Source organism: Lynx canadensis, chromosome C2 (genome assembly GCF_007474595.2).
Source record: "Lynx canadensis isolate LIC74 chromosome C2, mLynCan4.pri.v2, whole genome shotgun sequence".
NCBI classification, from domain to species: domain Eukaryota; kingdom Metazoa; phylum Chordata; class Mammalia; order Carnivora; family Felidae; genus Lynx; species Lynx canadensis.
Window position 1 is genome coordinate 124,158,375 of NC_044311.2, and position 21,953 is coordinate 124,180,327.

A 21,953-nucleotide genomic window follows, 5' to 3' on the forward strand; every position below is an offset into this window, starting at 1 on the left:
CTCAATAAGGTTGCTTCTGTTTATGAGTAATTATTTTATATATTTGGGGGCTCTGGTATTCGGCGCATAGACATTTATAATTGTTAGCTCTTCCTGATGGATAGACCCTGTAATTATTATATAATGCCCTTCTTCATCTCTTGTTACAGCCTTTAATTTAAAGTCTAGTTTGTCTGATATAAGTATGGCTACTCCAGCTTTCTTTTGGCTTCCAGTAGCATGATAAATAGTTCTCCATCCCCTCACTCTCAATCTAAAGGTGTCCTCAGGTCTAAAATGAGTCTCTTGTAGACAGCAAATAGATGGGTCTTGTTTTTTTATCCATTCTGATACCCTATGTCTTTTGGTTGGTGCATTTAGTCCATTTACATTCAGTGCTATTATAGAAAGATACGGGTTTAGAGTCATTGTGATGTGTGTATGTTTTATGCTTGTAGCGATGTCTCTGGTACTTTGTCTCACAGGATTCCCCTTGGGATCTCTTGTAGGGGTGGTTTATTTGTGACGAATTCCTTCAGTTTTTGTTTGTTTGGGAAGACCTTTATCTCTCCTTCTATTCTAAATGACAGACTTGCTGGATAAAGGATTCTCGGCTGCATATTTTTTTCTGTTCATCACATTGAAGATCTCCTGCCATGCCTTTCTGGCCTGCCAAGTTTCAAAAGAGAGATCAGTCACGAGTCTTATAGGTCTCCCTTTATATTTTAGGGCACGTTTATCCCTTGCTGCTTTCAGAATTTTCTCTTTATCCTTGTATTTTGCCAGTTTCACTCTGATATGTCATGCAGAAGATCGATTCACATTACGTCTGAAGGGAATTCTCTGTGCCTCTTGGATTTCAATGCCTTTTTCCTTCCCCAGTTCAGGGACGTTCTCAGCTATTATTTCTTCAAGTACACCTTCAGCACCTTTCCCTCTCTCTTCCTCCTCTGGGATACCAATTATGCATATATTATTTCTTTTTAGTGTATCACTTAGTTCTCTAATTTTCCCCTCATACTCCTGGATTTTTTTATCTCTCTTTTTCTCATCTTCTTCTTTTTCCATAATTTTATCTTCTAGTTCACCTCTTCTCTCCTCTGCCTCTTCAATCCGAGCCGTGGTCGTTTCCATTTTATTTTGCATCTCATTTAAAGCGTTTTTCAGCTCCTCCTGACTGTTCCTTAGTCCCTTGATCTCTGTAGCAAGAGATTCCCTGCTGTCCTCTATACTGTTTTCAAGCCCAGCGATTAATTTTATGACTATTATTCTAAATTCACTTTCTGTTATATTATTTAAGTCCTTTTTGATCAGTTCATTGGCTCTTGTTATTTCCTGGAGATTCTTTTGAGGGGAATGCTTCCGTTTGGTCATTTTGGATAGTCCCTGGAGTGGTGCGGACCTGCAGGGCACTTCCCCTGTGCTGTCTTGAATAACTGGAATTGGTGGGCAGGGCCGCAGTCAGACATGATGTCTGCCCCCAGCCCACCGTTGGGGCCACAGTCAGACTGGTGTGTGCCTTCTCTTCCCCTCTCCTAGGGGCGGGATTCACTGTGGGGTGGCATGGTCCCTCTGGGCTACTTGCACACTGCCAGGCTTGTGGTGCTGGGGTCTGGCGTATTAGCCGGATGGGTAGGCAAGGTGCACAGGGGCAGGAGGGGCAGGCTTAGCTCGCTTCTCCTTAGGTGATCCACTTCAGGAGGGGCCCTGTGGCAGCTGGAGGGAGTCAGACCTGCTGCCGGAGGGGTGGCTCCACAGAAGCACAGCATTGGGTGTTTGCAGGGAGCAAGCAAGTTCCCTGGCAGGAACTGGTTCCCTTTGGGATTTTGGCTGGGGAATGGGCAAGGGAGATGGCGCTGGTGAGCGCCTTTGTTCCCCACCAAACTGAGCTCAGCAACTCTCCCTCCCTTTGTCCTCCAGCCTTCCCTCTTTCTGAGCAGAGCTGTTAACTTATGACCTCCCAAATGCTAAGTCCCGCTTGCTGTCGGAACACACTCTGTCCGGCCCCTCCGCTTTTGCACGCCAGACTGGGGGACTCTGCTTGGCCTGCAGGCTGCCCCTCCTCCCCTGCTCCCTCCTGCCAGTCCGTGGAGCCGCACCGCCTCCCCGCCCTTCCTACCCTCTTCAGTGGGCCTCTCGTCTGCGCTTGGCTCCAGAGACTCCGTTCTGCTAATCCTCTGGCAGTTTTCTGGGTTATTTAGGCAGATGGAATCTAAGTGATTAGCAGGACGTGCGGTGAGCCCAGAGTCCTCCTATGCCGCCATCTTCCGACGATCTCCCGGGATGCATTTTTTTAAAAAAATCAGAAGATTCACTTCATAGCAAATAAAAATATTGTATAAATTAGACAAAGCGTCTAGTCATTATCTGTTGCAGATCGTGTTTTCACTTTATACATTGCTTGTCTGCATAACATGCATCAAAATCAGATTTTGATTCTTTTGTACTGTTTATGGTATATGGTGTGTGCTTAAGAAATATATGAAGAAATATAGATAAGAATATAGACATAGACATAGGCACAGATACAGCAAGCAGTACAATCAAAGACTAATCCTTTACAAAAAGAAATGCAAAGCAATTCTCAGGCCCAGGAAGTCATAGCTCCTTAGGGCAATGTTTTCCTATCTGAAAATGGTAACACTTGTACTGTGTATTATACTCTAAGGTAAACAGATACAGCTTAAGACCAAAGAAGACTGGCCAAGGGCAGTTGGGGAAGGGGGGTTGCTCTGGCCACTGAAGGCCTTGCTCAGCCATTCTCAGGCCTGTGGGTATCAAAATTTCTGCAAGCTGGGCCCGAGAAGCTACAACTTTTCTCTTTCATTTGTCTTCCATTCGTCAGTTGTATAGACTTCACTGAAAATGGATTTTTTTTTTTGGGGGGGAGGTATAAATTTGCACATCGCCTTCAAGTTACTATAAAGGACCCCAGGCTCACTTGTAGAACCCAGGTTACACCATACCTAGTATCTATTTTCATCCTCAAATGCTTTTTCTTTCTCTGTAGACAAAAACAACTTTCAAGGCAAAATTAGTTTCACACATTTATAAGATCATTGTTAAACTATATTGAAATCACATATATATACAATCTGTAAAAAACAAAAAATTCTGAAGATCCTAAATGGATCTGAACATCCATCAGTGACTTGTTTATGAATTTATATTTTTTCACTATCACACTATTCCCAAGGGCAATGTAAATCATGTTCTGAACTTAAATATTTTCCTCTCACACTCTTCTCAAAATAAGACCTCATCACTGTCTCTGAGAGTTAAAGGAGGTGAGGTAATGAATAGCAGAGGTGATGTGAGAACTCCAAGAGAGTTTAGAAATGTAAATACTGTAGAGCAAATGAACAAACCACCCAGGAGAATAAATTATAATAAAAATAAATATATACATATATATTTAAAACACATATACATAACACACACATATATATGAAAAATATATATGAATATTAGATTGTTCCTCAGTCTCCTTGCCTTCATGGATAAATAATCTATGTTTCTTTTTTTCTCATAATTTATATTTATATTTATATTAAATATAATTTACATTAATTTATAATATTTAGACACAAAAGTATTATGGTTAAAATTATGTAGCTAGAAGTGCATTTTTATTTTAATAATGGCCATCTGACAATGCCATTAAGTATTTTCTCTCAAATAATTTCTGTGTCTATACAGTATATAAGTATTTGAAAGTATACTGACTCAACCAAAGCACCTTTAAATGGACAACACTGTAGAATGCATAACATAATCTAAGTCCACTTTCTTCTTAAATTCTTAGAAGAAAGATTTTTTTTTTCTTTTCCACACTCAACTCCCTTTTTCATTTTCTCCCTGATTCACTGGCCCTGTGCAAACTTCCTCACTATAAACAAATTCCTTCCTCCTTTTTTTAACTTTCTGTTTACTAAATACAGTGGTTAAAGAGTAGATAAAGAGATACAGAAACATCTTAGCTCTATAAATTCTATTTCATATCTTCAGATCCTGTCCTATCACTGGGATTTTGTGATGTTCCATGTAAATAACTATTTAAATACAATTAAGAGAATGGAGGGAGGGTTAGTCACAGTTCAAAAATAGTGACAAAATAGTCTGCAATATCTAAGCAACTTAGTTTTACTGCATTTCTTCTGCTCTGTTTCTAAGGATCTATTCCAACAGATCTCTTGCCCAATGTAGAAGACCCCAGGGAATCTGAAGTGCCAATGGTTACTTTTGGTGCAAGAAAAGGGTGGGATTGGGAAAAATTCCCCAAAGCCTAGTTTCATCAAACTTTCTTTCATGTTAGTAGTTGTGCTTCAATGATTAGGCGCCCCTAGATGACTTTTCCATGACATTCATATTATTGTGCTTTTAACTTTTTCACAGTGCTTTCATTTTTTTTTTTTTTCCATCTCATAAGTTTCACATCTCTTTGGGTGCCTGGAGTGACTATACCATATATTGTGCTTATCGTAGCTTACACAAAACTCTCTATTTTGGTAACATTTAAGATGTCCTTTGTTGTGACACATTTTGGCAATTTCGGCAAAGAAAAAGAAAGCATTCACTAATATAGTGTATTTGGAAATAGGTACAATAAGCTAGCTTTGCATAATGCTACTCAAATCAAAAGGTTTAATTTACGGAATGAATGACTACACAATGTAGTCTTTAAATATATAAAGAAAAAAAGCCCTCTAAAAATGAAAAGGAACTTGGGCACCTATTTTTTTTTTGCATAAATTCCTTAGAAGCTTTCATGAACTCATCTTTCTTTCTCAAGGTAATTATGTTTAAAAAGAAACCTGCAAAAAGCTAAATAATTGATCTGTATAGGCTTAAATGGAAACATGTACCTTGTCATCAATGGGGGAGGGGGAATGGCAGGTTTTAAAGGCATAAATATCATTGAAGCATTTATCATACTTGGAAGGATAGTGTTAATGGGAAGACTTCCTATGTTCATGTGATTTGCTTTTGTAGAACAAGATATATGTTAAATTATTCAATGGTTGATTGTGAGGTTTGCTTGATTTTGATTTGACATTTTTAGTTCCAGCACTAACTGAGATTTTAACACTAACTTGTAAAATAGAGTTCCAAAATTGTGATATGAAAATAAACTTTATAAGAATAAAAGTAATATCAAAACCAGTGTCTGATTCCTCCCATGAACACATCATTCCCACAGGAACAGTGGAATATGCAAATAAATTGCTATATATGTACAAACACATCTACTTCATTTTTTTTTTAGATTTATTTATTTTGATAGAGAGAGCATGAATGGGGTAGGGCCAGAGAGAGAGGGAGGCAGAGAATCTCAAGCAGGCTCCACACTGCCAGCACAGAGCCCGATGTGGGGCTCGATCTCACAAACCGTGAGATTATGACCTGAGCTGAAATCAAGACTCAGATGCTTAACCAACTGAGCCACCCAGGTGCCCCAAAAAACATCTGCTTTAGAAGTCCTTACATTACAGGGGCGCCTGGGTGGCGCAGTCGGTTAAAGCGTCCGACTTCAGCCAGGTCACGATCTCGCGGTCTGTGAGTTCGAGCCCCGCGTCAGGCTCTGGGCTGATGGCTCAGAGCCTGGAGCCTGTTTCCGATTCTGTGTCTCCCTCTCTCTCTGCCCCTCCCCCGTTCATGCTCTGTCTCTCTCTGTCCCAAAAATAAATAAACGTTGAAAAAAAAAATTAAAAAATAAAAATAAATAAAAAAAAAAAAAAAAAAAAGAAGTCCTTACATTACTGTGTGGGTGGGGAATAGGTTATATCACACCATTTCATTTTTAAATTGTCTGGTTTATATTAAAATAAATTTATTTCAAAAGTCTCAGTCTTTTCAATATTATGAAGAAGATACATTCACATTAATTAACAGGAATCACTTATATAACACTTATTATGTGCCAGGCTCTGTACTAAGCATTTTATATGAAAAATTCTTTTAATTATCTCAAGAACTGAATGAGATCTGTTTTATCACTGTGTCCACAGTACAGATGAGGAAACAAAGCACAGAGATTTAAGGGATTTAAACTTTGTCAGGCTCAGTGTCCACACTCTGAACACTACATTATGCTGTCTCTAGGTATGTCTTAGATGCACATTTTATAGTAGAAGTGTGTAATGTAGATGAAAGGTTGAAAACATGTTTGATTATCATCTACATGCTAAATGAATGTAAGAATAGGGACACAGCAGGCTAAATCTGTCTTATTCACTCACATCTAGACCTAGAATACTGCAGTAAATAAAGTAATTGTTTAGTCTATTTTGGTGCATGTAAGAATCCCACCAGATAATTATTGGTGCCTCTCAACAGAGTCAAAGTCCCAAGTTTTTAGTTATGATCATGCTGGATCCACTGGTGATAGAAACAGAACTTATCAGTACATTTTACAAATATAAATACCTAGTTGGTTGGACCAACTAAATAAAAAAGAACAGAAAAGACCCCACTCCACCCCTCCCCCAAAAAAAAAGTTTCACAGAGTTTGCTTTTGCCTAAATATTACTGATCTAGGCTTCCCTCTAACATTCTAGAATTCTAAGGAGGATAAAATAAGATAAAATTTTCTCTTAGTTCATTCTCTTTCCCTTGTATCCTCCTTGCCACCAGCCTTGTTTTTTGTTTGTTTGTTTGTTTGTTTGGGTTTTTTTTTTTTGGACTAAATGAATCATATCAGCTTGCTTTTCTCTTTCCTATTTTTGTTGGTTTTTTCCCCTTGAAATGGAAAGCAACTGAGTGTTCCATTTATTCAGACATGCAACACAAATATCTATAGCATCTTTCTTCAAACCTGCTACATCTCCAATTTTAACCCACAATTAAATCAAACATTTTATTGAGAAAATAGATGCAATCAGACAATCACCTCATTTTTACAGATTCATCAATCTAACTGCCAATGTCCTCATGTATCTGGCCTCTTCTCTGTTTTTGCTTCTACTGAGAGAAATAGACCCTTGGGTACATCCTAATTCATCCCTCTTGCCTATTTAAAGACAAATGTGCTGCAATTATTCCTTCGATCTCCTGTGCCATTAATTTCTTCCTCACTCTAAAACCATTTTCATCAGCATGCAAACAAGTCTTACTTGTACCTATTTGTAAAAAGAAAAATATCACTTGACCCTAGATCATTTCCTCTGTCACAACAAAACTTCTTGATCAAGTATATCAAGAAGTCTCAACTCCTTTACCTTCCACTCTGTCACCCCACTCATAGGACTAAAACGTTTTAATAGCTGCTACTGCACTTAGGAAAAAATCGAAATTCCTTACCGGGACCTACAATATTTTAAAGAATTTGGCTTCTACTTATCTCTCCCTACTTCATCCTCCTTTAATCGCACTCATAATGCTCTGCACACACTCACCTTTCTTCTGTCCCTTGAAAATTCAAGTTCTCCCCTCCCTTAAGGTCAGTATCTGCTATTGTTTCTGCCTGGAACACTTAACATCCTAAGTATCAAATAGCCTCTTACTCTTTGTTCAGGTCATATCAAATATCATCTCTTTAGAGAGGCTCTCCTGATAGTACTATGTAAGAGGCTTATATTATCTATCTACAGCTGTGTAACTAATCACTTCAAAATGTAGCAGTTTAAAATATCTGCTCCACTCAATTAATGCTTCCTGTGACTACCTCTTATGCCCAAGTTCAGCCAATAATAGGATAGTTAACAACAGCTAGGAAGACCACAATTAACAGCTGTGTCCATTCGATACACCCCAGTCACTCAGTTCTAGTGTACAGTTCTTACAAGGAAAGGGATGGCATCCCAAACTCAGACATTTGTCCTACTTTTCTATCTTTTTTTTTTTTTTTTTTTCACTTCAAGATACTGGGTCTTTGCCTCTTCTTTAATGAAATTTTCAGGAAGTTATTAGCCGAGATTAATTCTGAAATATTAACTCATTTAACTTCAGTACTCAAAAGTTATCACAGGATTCATATGTTCATAGATTTAAATAGAGAAAACATAAATCTAAAATTTAGGTGCATATGGTTTTTCAGGGAGAGGCATAAGTAGAAAGCAAAGTACAAATAGCAAAGACCAGAGAAAAGCATATACCTAACGTCCACTTTTTACTTCTTTATACCTAGCCATAAATGCTCTAGAGAAATCTCAAGTTTCATGTGCTTGCATAATCCACATGATACTGTACCATGTGAAAAAAATAAACTGTAACACCTGGGATGGCTGTTTAACATGCTACATAAGAAATGCCATGGCCTCCTTGTTTCTGCCCTATGGGGCAGGTATTTCCAGTTGGGACTTTCCCCAACAAAAGGACCTTAAAACACTTGTCCTATAGCCATAACATGCATAAAGAAAACAGACAAATATTTCTGGAGATGGAATGACAGAGAATTGTCACATCTCGTCAGCATTTGGCAGCATAATGGAGAAGAGTAAAACTTCCCATAGAACTCAATTGATAAAGACTCAGTACTTAAATACTGCTTTGAAGATGTGTATAATAAAATACCAGCATAATGGGGTGCCTGGAATGCCTGGTGAGGCAGAGCTTTAATTTGTTTTACTGAGCATAGTACCAGCTGCTTCTCTGTTTAGGCAGAGGTAAAAAAGTCATCCTAAAGCCATTCTTCTCTATTCCGTGTAGTTATGCAGTTATACAAATGTAAGGCACAGTCATTCCTAACTGAACAAATCTGTTAGATTTAGCAGGGCTGCACCTAACTCTTGGTAATCAGAGCCTCAGAAGTGGGTGCACCAATTTACATAAGGAACTCTTGGTGAACGAAGGAGGGAAAATTTGAACCACTTCTCCCTGAGGCTAGAAAGTAAGGAAAACTATTTAATGGAGGGAGGTCACCCTGACTAAATTCTGAAAGCCACTGACACCCCAAGCCCCTAAGGGAAATTCACTGGGAGGGAAGAGAAAATATGTTTGATCTGGGATCAGCAGGATTCCTTAAAGAGGCAAGGCTACAACTGTCCTGGTTTATGACTGTAGAAATAGTGACTGAAAGCTATGAACTTTGGGCTCAAATATGGAACAAGAGCATAGTTTGCACGAAGATCTAAACCATCCAATAAGCCATCACTAGAGAACCAATCATATTCAATAGTAACTCTATAGTGGGAAAAGTGCAATGAACTGATTGGACCCTTCTGGTATTCCCTCTCTACTTGGCTTTCAGAAGCGGGGCTGATTTGTGGGCCTGGCAAAGCCTTGCATGTCCCATGTCTTCCTGGCATAGTTTGTATTTGTGTACAGACTGCTCAGGATTATATTGTTGAAATATGACGGTACAAGATGATGCTAATGACATAGTAAGAAATTGAGCCCAGAATCCAGATCCAGGAGATGTGCTAAAAATAATTTTTACAGTCATATAATGCTATTGTTTAGAGTTCTAGGATATGGTTAGGGTTTAAGAAACCTGGTGTGGTGGACAGATACTAAGATGACCTTCCAATAATTTCCACCACCTAATGTCTCCTTGTGTCCATGCTTTTATGTAAATCCTCATCTTTGAGTGAGGGTGGGACTTGTGATGTGCTTCTAGCCAAAGAACTTTGGACAGGTGATAGGATATCACTCTCATGATTATATTACATTACACAAAACTCCATTTAAGCAGATCAGAGAGACGGGGAAATCTCACTGATGGCTTGATGACGTAAGCAGTCATGTTGAGGAAGTATATGTGACCAAGAACTGGGGGTAGCCTGTAGGGATTCCAACCATCCTTTAGGACCTGTGGTGGCCTCCAGATGACACCCAGCAAAGCCAGCCTCTGTCATATAGCTACAAGCAAATCAATTCTGCCAACAAACTAAATGAACTTCAAAGTGGGTTTTTCTCCAAATGAAAACATAGCCCAATGGGCACTTTGCAGCTTTATGAACCCCTAAGCAGAGGACCCATTAAGCCTTGTCCAGACTCCTGACCCACAAAAACTGTGAAATAAGAAATATGTTTGTTTTAAGTCACTAAGTTTGAAGTAATTTGTTATACAGCAATAGACTATTATTTTACTATTATACTTGGTAAACCCCACTGAGGACTTCCCCAGCCTGCCAGGCTCTACCATAGACAGGCAGGTGACCCTTGCTGGGATACAAATATATTTCCCATGAGAAAAATGGATCCTGGAGAAGCCTCACTGGGGAACTTTACCCAGACTAATATTTTCTCACATGTTTTTCATGAGAATGTATTTCTTGAGCTTACTGTATAAAACATAATTCTGTAAGATATAAGAGTAAGACTGATCTTTTTTTTATCAGTTCTCAAAACTCCACAGAACAAATTCATGTTTCTTTCTTTAACAGCTCCTAGAGTTAAAGGTATTATATACTGAGTGTTTGTGTCCCTTCAAAATTCATGTGTTGAAACTCCACTCTCCAATGTGATGGTATTAGGAGGTGAAGCCTTTGGGAGGTAATAAAGATTGAGTGAGGTCATGACAGTAGAACCCTTATAGGATTAGTACCCTTATAAGAATCATGGGATCATTTTTTTTCCTCTCTCTATTCTTCATCATGTAAAAGTGCAACAAGAAGTTGGCAGTTTACAACCCGGAAGAGTGCTGTCACCAGGACCTGACCATGGTGGCACTGTGATCTCAGACTTGGAGTCTCCAGAACTGTGAGAAATATATTTTGGTTGTTTATAAGCCACCCAATCTATGGTACTTATGTCACAGCAGCCTGAACAGACTGAGACATGGAGAATAGAAGTGAAGGTCTAAGTAAAGGAAACTAATATTAAAATAGTAAAAAAGGAACCATTTTCCTAATCCCTACTTCCTACTTCTTGTGGTTATTATCAGTTAAAAATCTCTAGCAATCCTCGAAGGAGTTGTGTGCATAAGAAACCCATATGATATTGGGTTATGCATAAAGGAGACTTTAAGTGTGGTATACTAGAAATCATGCTCATATTCACAGAACTCGGTGAAAATTGGAAAAAGCAGAGAAATCCTCAGAGACATACCAGACACATCACCTTTCATATTTAATTTATATGTGATTGACTGGATATATTCTTATTATAATTATTTTTATTGCCTATCACAAGAACTAATCCCCCCCATCCTTGTACTGCCCATCAAAGATCTGGACACATCTCAAGGGTTCAGGGTGGGAATAGGCCTCAGATTTCTGTAATTCAACGAAAGGCCTCTATATCCTCATTTATGTTCTAAGCTCTGAGAAAACTCCTGGAAAGCCTATCTCCTCCCCAGTTTGTCTGCCTTCTTCTCTACAGGTTTAGGCTTAAAGAGAACACAAACCAACAAAGACAGGGTGGAAATTGTCTTTTGGAGTCCTGATCACACTTCAGTTCTTGGCCCTGCCACATGAAAGTGGTCAAGAATTCCACAAGCAAGGAGTTCAGAACTCAGAACACAAAATCTGGCAAACTTCTTGAGTTTTAGGGAGAAGCAAGCAACAGACTTCTCACATCTTCCCCATTCACTGGTTTAAACAGAACACAATTTAATATTGGTAGAATGTCTTGCCACTTGATCCCAAGTTAAATACCCTCCCCCATAGCTTTACTCATATAGAGATACCTTAGGTAGTAGACAATATCTTACAATTAGCCTTTGGGAGGCTGCATCTAGAACCAGCAGTTCTGGAGTGAACTGCATCTAGAACCAGCAGTTCAGAGTGAACAGAACCAGGTAAGCAACAATATTAATATAACACTCTTAATTCTGCCCGAGTATGCCACAAGTTATGGATAACTTTTCTCTCCAGGGAGAAGAAAGGAAGATAATTGTTTTATTAGAAATAGTAGCATAGCAATAGAAACAGGCAGGTAAATTCCTGAAACTAGAGGTAGAGGGGAAAGAAAACATTTAGCCCTCCCACTTGCCAAGCTTCTATCCTGCTCCTTTGACCCCTCTCAGGCTGACTCTCAGGCAACAGGTATTACCACTGCCTTTTGGGATATGGGTTAATAAATCTTCCCCCTACTCTATCCCTAACGAAGAGAAGTCCTCAGTTTTGTTGATGTTGGGGTAATTATTTTCTGTTTGCCAAGCTGGATCTCTGAATTCATTTTTTTTTTCTTGAATACATTTTCATCCCAAAGGAAACATTGTTTTTCAAGGTGATTTAATTCTCCTAGACCATACAGATTTTGTGGTATTATTGGATTAAATAGGCCTTATGGGTTTACCTTGGGAACCTGGACACCATTTATAACATTCTCTGTGGGGGGAATACATTTCAAGCTGTAAACTACCAGATCTACAAAAAGCTCATTAGTAAACCAGAAATGCTCTTTCTTCTCTTTGCCTTACCTTTGCCTGTGAGAAAAGCAACCACAATGGTACGAACTGCATTCTTTTAACTAACTTCTTTTATCAGCTGGAATGCTTTTGTCTGTAAGTAACAGAAGACCCTGCTAAATGTGGCTTAAACAATAAGGACATTTATTATGACATTCAGGAGGAAGTCCAGCGAGAAACAGATCTAAGCATTGGCTCAGCAGCCTAACAATGCCTTAAAGTACCTAAGCTCGTTCTAACCTCTGGCAAGTAACCTTGCCTTACTCTGTCACAAACTTCCTCATCCCCAACCCCTTAGGCAGCAGTAACTCTATGCATTAAATCCTCATAACAACATCCAAAGGCTGGAAAGGAAAGGGAACTGAGGAGTTTTCTCCTTAACGCATATTTCTTTTATCAGGAAAAATATTTTTTCCAGAAGCCTTGCAACAGACTTTTTTTCATGTCCTCTTGGCCAAGACTCAGTTACATACAAATTCCAAATGAATCTCTGGTTGAAAGGGGAATGATACTATGGCGATATCCTTCATATTTCATACCTGAGCTAGAAGTGAACTCATCTTTCCTGAGCACATTTTTCCCAAACTTGAACAAAATTGGGGTTTGATCAGGGAAGAAGAGAGGACTGGTTGTTGGTAGGTAACCAATAGCATATGTCACATTGTAATTTTACTCCCATTTATTTCCTCTTACTTAAGAGGTTTACTCTAGACCCGGTAACATATGGCACTGGGCTGTGAAGATGAGACTTTAATGGGATACAAAGCACATTAACAAAATGTGTGCTAAATTGCAATGCTATGGTTGTGCTGCAAATTCGATGTTGTGAAATTATATTCCTGATTAGACAGTATAAATAGTGCAATGCCAGTTTGGATGTTACAGTGATTCATTGAGTTTAAAGACATAACATGTGGAAAACTCCCTAGTGCTAACAATGCTTACTTTTCACTGACCTATGTCCAATAAGCCAAAAGATAAAACATGTGAAATTCACATATAAACAAGAATGTTAGTTATATGCCACTTACTGTACAGATGGTCCCCAACTTACAATGGTTTGACTTATGATTTTTCAGCTTTATGATAGTGTGAAAGTGATACACATTTAGTAGAAACTTTATTTTGAATTTTGAATTTTGATCTTTTCCCAGGCTAGTAACATGCAGTCCAATCCTTTCTAGTGATGCTCGGCAATGGCAGTGAGTTGGAGCTCTGTCAGCCATGGGATCATGAGGGTAAACAACTGATACATTTACAACCATGCTGCACCCACACAACTATTCTGTTTTTCACTTTCAACACAACATCCAATAAATTACATGAAATACTCAACATTTAATTATAAAATAGGCGTTGCATTAGATGATTTTGCCCAACTGCAGGCTAATGTAAGTGTTCTGAGCACATTCAAAAGACTAGGCTAAGCTATGCTGTTCAGTAGTTTAGGTATATTAAATGCATTTTCAACTAATGATATTTTCAACTTACAACATTTATCAGGGTTTTATCAGGATATAACCCTATCATAAGTCAAGGAAGATGTGTACATTGAAATTATGGCAGCTTTTCTATGATTAATAACACAGGAAATGTCACTGATAGTCTAGGGACTATTAGCAATAGTTTTCTCAAAGCAATATCCCGTGAATTAGAGTCAGATATAACCAACAATACAGTCACCAAAGACACCCTTCTCCAGTAATACTCTTAGACAACCTATTTAATAAAGACCATTGCTCCTTTTGTAAAGATCATACTCCTTATCACAAGGTTGTGTAAAAATAACTCACAACTTAGAAACATATCTTAGGTCATCTTATTTGTCTCAACAAGAGTGTGCAGCTCCCACCATAGGACCCAAAGAGAGGAGAGGTGAGTTCTAAACCCACTCAACTCCAGTGAAGTAATCTGATACAGGCTGGGTTACAGCCAGATTCAATTACTTATGACTAAAACAAAGCTACAACACTTAAATACACAGAATCACAATGTCAACGTCTACTAGAATTTTCCTACAAATACAATGTGGTCCCTAGAAGAGAGGATAGTCCTTCTATAACCATATCCTGGTTGGGAACCTTGTGAAAAGATATGAGTCTAAGAGAGAGTATACCCTCTGTATTACCTCTCTCCTTTAACTTTGAAATATCACATAGTAATGAAAACTATGTGTCATTATGACTTTCTTTGACTTACTTCTCTTCCTATGTGGGGTCAGAGCAAGTGAAAGCGGGGGTTCCCATCATTCTTTATTGAATGCCAATAGTTCTTTCTTCCTTAACTTTAGTTGGAGAGTGAAGATAAAAGGATTATCAAAATGGGAGTCTTCTCACTTCATCAGATTTAATGTGTGTCTGAAAGGGAGGAAAGCAATGCTTAAAGAGCATATAATGTATCTTTTCTTTTTGCACAAAACCAAAGGAAAAATAAAATATAATAAAAAAGAAGTACACAGACCACATTTACATGGGAAATATTTTTTAACTACAGTGAAAACTGTTTTACAAATTTTAGTCATTAGCCATAAAGTTAGAGCAATCTTAAAATTAGAAATAAATAAACAATGTTGGGGTAACCTAAAGCTATTTGTGTCAATTCAACTTGAATTCCTAACAGTTGTGCAGTTTGCAATTAACAATCTAACACTGCATTGTCCTATCAAATTTGAATTATGATCTTAATCAATTTATCAATAATAATTTAATGGTCGTTCAGCATTAGGCTTAGCTCTTTTAAGGAATACAAAGGGACTATAAACACAATGCCTGCTTCAAGGAGTTTACATCATAGTCAAGGAGATGATTATTACACTTGAAACAATACAGCACAATGCAGCAACTATATAAATTAAATGCTAGATTTACATGCAATCTGAAATGTACACATGTTCATACACTTCTGACATTTTATTTCTCATCTATTTTCTTCTTTTGACTTTTTGTACATGCAGTTTCTCTCCATTAGCTTGGCTATTGGTCTTTATAATGTGGGTGAAGCACCAGGCTTAATGTACTGTAGATTTTATCTAAAGCTGGTGTCTGTGACAGTTTCTGTCTGCCTTTACAAAGCCCAAAATAAAACTAAGCTAAAGTATTCTTGAACTTTTTATAATGTGAATAACTTTCTGCTTAAGAATTATTTGGAATAATTTCTCAGGAAAGAACAGATGTTGGTAAAGCTAAAGAACTAATTGGGTTTTGCACAGTTCTGTCAATACATGGGAAAGCTTCTGTCTATCTAGATACCTGCCAGAAAATAACAAAAGGTTTTCACTGACATGCAAAGCAAGAGTTCATTTAATTTTTCAGAATTCTATTTTTCAACTCTATGTTCATTAGTTAAGTTGATATTCTTTGTCCCTAATTATGTTGTTTTAGGTGCTGAAAGATTTATTTAAAAAATATGTATAACTAATTACAAAACTACATAGATATTTGTACTTAATTGGAAGATGGATAGAGGTAGCTTATTATGATTTTGCAAGGAAACAAAAAAAAAAAACAAAGCCCAAGTAACTATGATGTTTCAAATCCAAGAAAACTATGTATGCTTAAAAAAGTGAAATGTCTAGCTATAATTATTTCTTTTTACATCCAGGAATTAACCAACTAACTAAATATAACCTATATTAAATCAGTTCTACATCATAACCTCAACTTTAAAGTGGAAATCTTAGTAGACAAAAATCTTTCGCTAAGGAACTATTCAAAATATTTTCAAAAAGGTTTTCTTCCTGCAACTGAGAAATTTGAATTAGAGATGCATAATAATAAAACATCTACTTAATGAGTTTTTTACATATTGATAGACAAATATGTAGAAAACGGTTTTAGTCTTGTTGAAACAAAATGGTCCTGATGTCCTTTATGTCTTCCTGACTTATTGTGAAATATATTTTAATTATTCAACAATTACTATCTTACCTATAAAAGGAAATTGTCTCTTTAAAGAAGTAGGATAAAAAAAATAGGCCAACTTGTTTATGAAGCAAAGTATTTTCATCCACTTACTCATAGTTCTTGGCTTTTGACAGGATGTCTTTGACATCTGAAATGGAAATATTCACTCTATAATTACACAACTTTATATTCATATATATATATATATATATATATATATATATATATACATACTCATGCTAAAAAAATTAGATGAGCTTATTTGAATTGCATAGGCCATCCATTAGAATTGAGGAATTTATTCAGTTGGGTCTATAATTCCTAAGTATATCCTTATATGACATTGCAACTTTTTCTTGCCAAGTATTTGTACATAGTTTTTTTTTTAAGTTTATTCATTTATTTTGAGAGACAGAGTGAAGCCAGAGTGAGCCAGAGAGAAGCAGAGGGAGAGGGAGAGGGAGAGAGAGAATCCCAAGCAGGCTCCATGCTGTCAGTGCAGAGCCCAAAACAGGGATCAATCTCATGAACTGTGAGATCATGACTTGAGCTGAAATCAAGTGTTGGGCACTTAACCAACTGAGCCACCCATGGGCCCCTATCTATACATAGTGTAAAAGTTACAAAACTTTAATATATAGTTACATCTTTTGGCCACTTATTCCAAATAAGTCCCCATCAGAACAAAGGCAATTTATGCCTTGCATCATGATCCCTCGTAACTAAATTACAAAGGGATTAAAATGCACAGGTGATGAATGGTATAAATATACAAGGAATTTTTTTTTTATTTTTACATTTATTTATTTTTGAGAGGCAGAGAGAGATAGAGCACAAGTGGGGGAGGAGCAGAGAGAGAGGGAGACACAGATTCCGAAGCAGGCTCCAGGCTCTGAGCTGTTAGCATGGAGCCTGATGTGGGGCTTGAACTCATAAACCATGAGATCATGACCTGAGCCAGAGTCAGACGCACAACTGACTGAGCCACCCAGGGGCCCCTACAAGCAATTTTTCATGCTGTGCTTTAATTTAAGAAGGGGACATGTATAAATGTTAGTTTGAAAAGCAGAAACTTTCAAATGATTTATAGTTTTCCTATATAAATACTGTGTATCCTAATCTCTTTTTCAGATTCAACTTTCTTGTGGGTCCAATGAGAATAAAATGGTTTCTAGAGAAGATTATATTTTTAGTTACTAAAATCTTATTACCTTTATTGAGATATATTTATTTTGAGACATTTAATCAACACTTAACTTATTACAACAAATCTCCTGTTCCTAACACCCCATTTATATTTTACCATTATTTAGGAAACATAGCTATCAAAATATTACAAAATAATGCATGTATTAGTCAAAGATGGCTACAATTATGCTAGATAACAAGCATCCCAAAAATCTGTGACTTGTAAAAACAAACATTAGGGCACCTGGGTGGCTCACTTGGTTAAGCGTCCAACTGGGGGTGAGGTCATGATCTCATGGTTCGTGGGTTTGAGCCCCATGTTAGGGTCTGTGCTGACAGCTCAGAGCCTGGAGTCTGCTTCAGATTCTGTGTCTTCCTCTCTCTCCATATATAATCTAGGATACCGGGTTCCCATTGCTTTTTGTATTTCTCTGGTAGTACACACCATAGTCTAACTTCTGCATTATTTGACTTGTCATTTACTGAATGCCACCTGTCAGTCCTTCAGAAGCTCTATTTTGCATATTTCCTGCATCTTAGCAAACTACAAGCTCCCTCAGATCAAAGGCTGTCTTACTCATCTTTGGCTTCTCTGTGGGGCCTAGCACATCTCTTTCACACAGTAGGTTCTCAATAATATTCACATTTAAAAAAATGGTTTTGTAAGAAAAGGTCTCAGTAATTTTTATTCATTTTGTCCAGGAGTTTCACAAAATGATATAAAATTTTACTCTAGGCTTCAGCAAAAGCACCTGGATCACAGACACTCAATAAACTGTAACGGGGTCATTAGAGGTAATTGGATCTATTTGAGCCAGGAAAAGACTGTGCCATTTGCCTTGAGGTTTTTAAAATCAAAGATAGAACCTCATTTGTCTGGGATAATTTGAGTGTTGGTCTGCATAACAGTTGTGACCCCTTCAGACTACTATGGTTCTAAATTAAGGATTTTGAACATTCAACTAGTAAATGGTAAACTGACAAAAATTAGGATATACACTCACTAACTTGTAACATTATTTATATGATTACAGATGTCTCCAAAGTTATTAAATATTTTTACTTATATAGAATAAAGTAGCTAAAATATTATATTTATAAAGTTTTTTTTTAATCTTCATTGATCTTTTTCCTATCTTCCTTAACTACTGCTTTTATATGCCACTAATTGCCCAAAAACATAATGTAGCCCATTATTTCTTTATAGGCTAAAGAAATTTAAATTTTAAAGCTAGAAGAGACTAGAAACTATTGAATCTTATCTGTTAATTTCACACACTAGCAACTGAGGTGCATAAAAATCATTATTAAAGTCTTAACCTATCAGAAGTTAAATTGTGACTGGTCTCCTGACTCCTGATATAATATTTTTATTTTACCATCGTTTGCCTTTTTAAACTCTTCTGTTTTTCAAGATCTCTATGATGAGACTCCTTTATAAGTACTTGGATTTATTTCCAACTTTACCCTCATCACAAGTCTTTACTCAGGGTAATTGCCTTCCATTATACAAACTTCTGTTGGGAAAAGTCTTCCCTTAAATTCCCTGCTGTCCAACTCAAAGACTGTCCTTCCTTATGAAACAAACTCTGCTGTTCCAAATCGCAGTGACTCTGGAGACTTCAAAAGCAATATTTTTGTCATCTACAGGTTTAAAACTCTAACTTAGGTGCCTTACATAAAGACAACTTTCAAGCAGTTTATAATACAGCTGGGGAGAGTAAACATGTTCATGCAAACAGGGCAAAAGATTATGAGTGTTCTAAAATGGTCACGGTGAGCTGTAGGAGCACAAATAAGAGAGGGGTATTTAGGTAATATCTGGTGTAAGCATTTAAAGATGGTAAAAAGTATAGAAAGAGGGAATGACAATATGAGATGATAGGTAACCATTGCTCAAAGGCAAGAGTTATAAAGTGCAAAAGGAAAGGAGCAAATATCAAATTTGGCAGGGCCTTAGGGTTTGTTAAGCAGGGTAGTGAAGAAAGTGTAAAACAGGAGTAAGTCAGAGTGAAGCTTTATCTAGATAATATTAATTTCCAAGAAAAGGTACTTGAACTTCATTCAAGAACATGAAAAAAATATGAAATATTGAGAGTATTTGAGCAATGCAATATCTTGGTCAGAATTTTGCTCAGGAAAATTAAACCAGCTAGAATCTATAGGATGAACTGAAGAAGGACGTAACTCGTGCCAAATAGACCAGTTGGGAATAGAATGCTATAGTTCAGGAAAGGGTTAACAAGGGTCTGGACTAGAGCAACAACTAGAAGAGAAAATAGGGGCTCAAATGTGTAACAACACTGGGATATAATCAATATGATTGGGTCATTGATTGGATATAGAGAAGAGAGAGAGAAGTAGTTAAAAGACACGTGCATAGACAGAGAAAGAAAGAAAAGAAAAAAGAAAAAACACAGAAGAACATCCAAGTATCACAGAGGAACATAATTACATTTTTAAAAAGTATTGAGTTCTGGAGCACCTGGGTGGCTCAGTCAGTTAAGAGGCCAACTCTTGGTTTCAGCTCAGGTCATGATCTCACAGTTTGTGGTTTTGAGCCCCACATCAGGCTCTGGACTGACAGTGCTTGGGATTCTCTTTGCCTTCCCCTCTCTCTGCCCCTCCCCTGCTTGCACTCTGTCTCTCTCAAAATAAATAAGTAAACAACAACAAAAAAAGTATTGATTTCTAAGTTAAATCCACAACATGCATATTATATGTCCCACAAATTAATATGTATATTTTAAATACAGCAGCAATTTAATGCTTAATTACATACTGACATTTTGTTTATTAATTGTTTCAGCCATTTCCATCTTCAACAATAGGAAATACTTTCTGAGGCAGGGAAAAAAGAGGAGTGGATGGAATGAACTGACATGTAGAAAATCATTACTACATTTCATGCTCAGCATAATATATATGCTGCTATTGCCATTTTACAGAAAAGGAAACTAAAGCACAAAACTATCAGCTAGATTGTCTGTATTTCCAGAGAAGATAAAATGTGTCCCCATTTTTATTGACTCCCAGGACTTAGTGACTGTCAAAGTTATTAGTGAGTTGAGGTTCTGGGAAACAGATTTTGGCTGAATATAAGAAAAAAACAAACAAACAAACTTTTCAACAATTATACCTGTGAAGTTCAAGAAGAGAACTGAGATCTATGGGGAAATTCTAATGAGTTTATGTAGGTATGCAATCTATAATCAAGGGAAATCACAAAAGTTTTTGTCTCAAATTGTTTCAATATAATAATTGATATGTGAGTAAAGTACACAGAAGCAAATATTAGTATTTATGGACATATAATATATATTCATATCTTTTTCTTATTAAAGGTTTTTGCTTGATTTTCCCAGAACCTCTTCATTAAGAAAACGATGCATATTTTTAAAATTTTAATGTTTATTTAACTTTATTATAATCTATGGAATGTATGTGAACTGTGTGTGACTTCCACAGTGTCTCTTTACTATCAGTCAGTAATAGCTTGACATGTAGAAACAGAAATGGTACCCTGTATAAAATGAAGGAAAGCTTCTTTGTCAATAGTCAGGTATATTTCAACAGCTAAATCCCTTCCAAAAATCCACAGCAAGGTGTGATGAGATAGCAAGGGCTGAAGAATAAAAAAATTAGAGATCCACAGAGAAAAAGGCACAAATTCTTATTTAGGGCAAGAGAAAGTCTAAAACCCCCTAAGATTCTACCAGATTCCTTTCGGGGGGGGAGTCTATGTCTAAAATAAGACTTAATCCCCTGGCTCTTGGAGTTTATCACAATGGCAGGAGCTGGGCAGATTCATGATAGTTAACTCTGGATCATACATAAGATTTCTTCAGCTATTTAGGGGTCTGCATCAGGGAGAATTAATATGCCTACATGTGTGATTTAATGCTATCCAAAAGTATATTTTTATTTTTCAAAAAGAGAAACTGAGACTGAGGGAAGCTAAGAAATATTCTGAACATTATAGAATGGGTCAAGCCAACATTTTCATTCAGACTCCAAAGTTCATAATCTTTACACTATACCAAGTAGTTGTAATATTACCTAAGCAGGTAAAAGTTTTTCTTAAAAAAATGTTTCCAAATTAGGATTCATATTTCAATTCCCAATTTGTTTTACTATTTGAATGACTGTATAGGTCATAAAACAAACCTCTGGATCTTATACTATCACTTGAACTTAACCTTTAATTCCTCTTGATATTTCTGCTTTAAAGTAGACTTTTCCCTCATTGATTTTTTTCTCATAAAATCTCAAAAATAGTTTAATATTTATAAATTCTAACTCTTCTTGACCAAACCTTCAGATAAAAAGGAGAAAAAAATAAGTCAGCAGAACTATTTACAAATTAACAACAATGCAATAAACATAGAACACCCAGAAATGACAAATATAGAAGAGGTCCCAGATATCAAACAAGAAAATTGCAGAATAAAGAGAACAAAATAGCAAGTAACTATTTAAAATACTGCTAACCAGAGGCCCCTGGGTGGCTCAGTCAGTTGAGGGTCTGACTCTTGATTTCAGCTCAGGTCACGGTCCCAGGATCATGGGACTGAGCCCTGTGTCAGTCCCTG

The 21,953-nt window shown here is 36.9% G+C and overlaps 1 long non-coding RNA gene across 2 annotated transcripts in view; it reads right to left on the reverse strand.

Moving 5' to 3' along the window:
- Positions 1–21,953, reverse strand: part of LOC115523601 — a 171,115-nt gene that overhangs the window by 102,741 nt on the left and 46,421 nt on the right. The window contains exons 2-3 of one of the 2 annotated variants that reach the window (XR_004344103.1): positions 16,285–16,321; positions 14,471–14,628 (exon numbers count right to left, since the gene is read on the reverse strand). This is a non-coding gene — a long non-coding RNA (uncharacterized LOC115523601). The remainder of the gene's footprint in view (positions 1–14,470; positions 14,629–16,284; positions 16,322–21,953) is intronic. The other variant, XR_004344102.1, reaches the window with a different exon arrangement.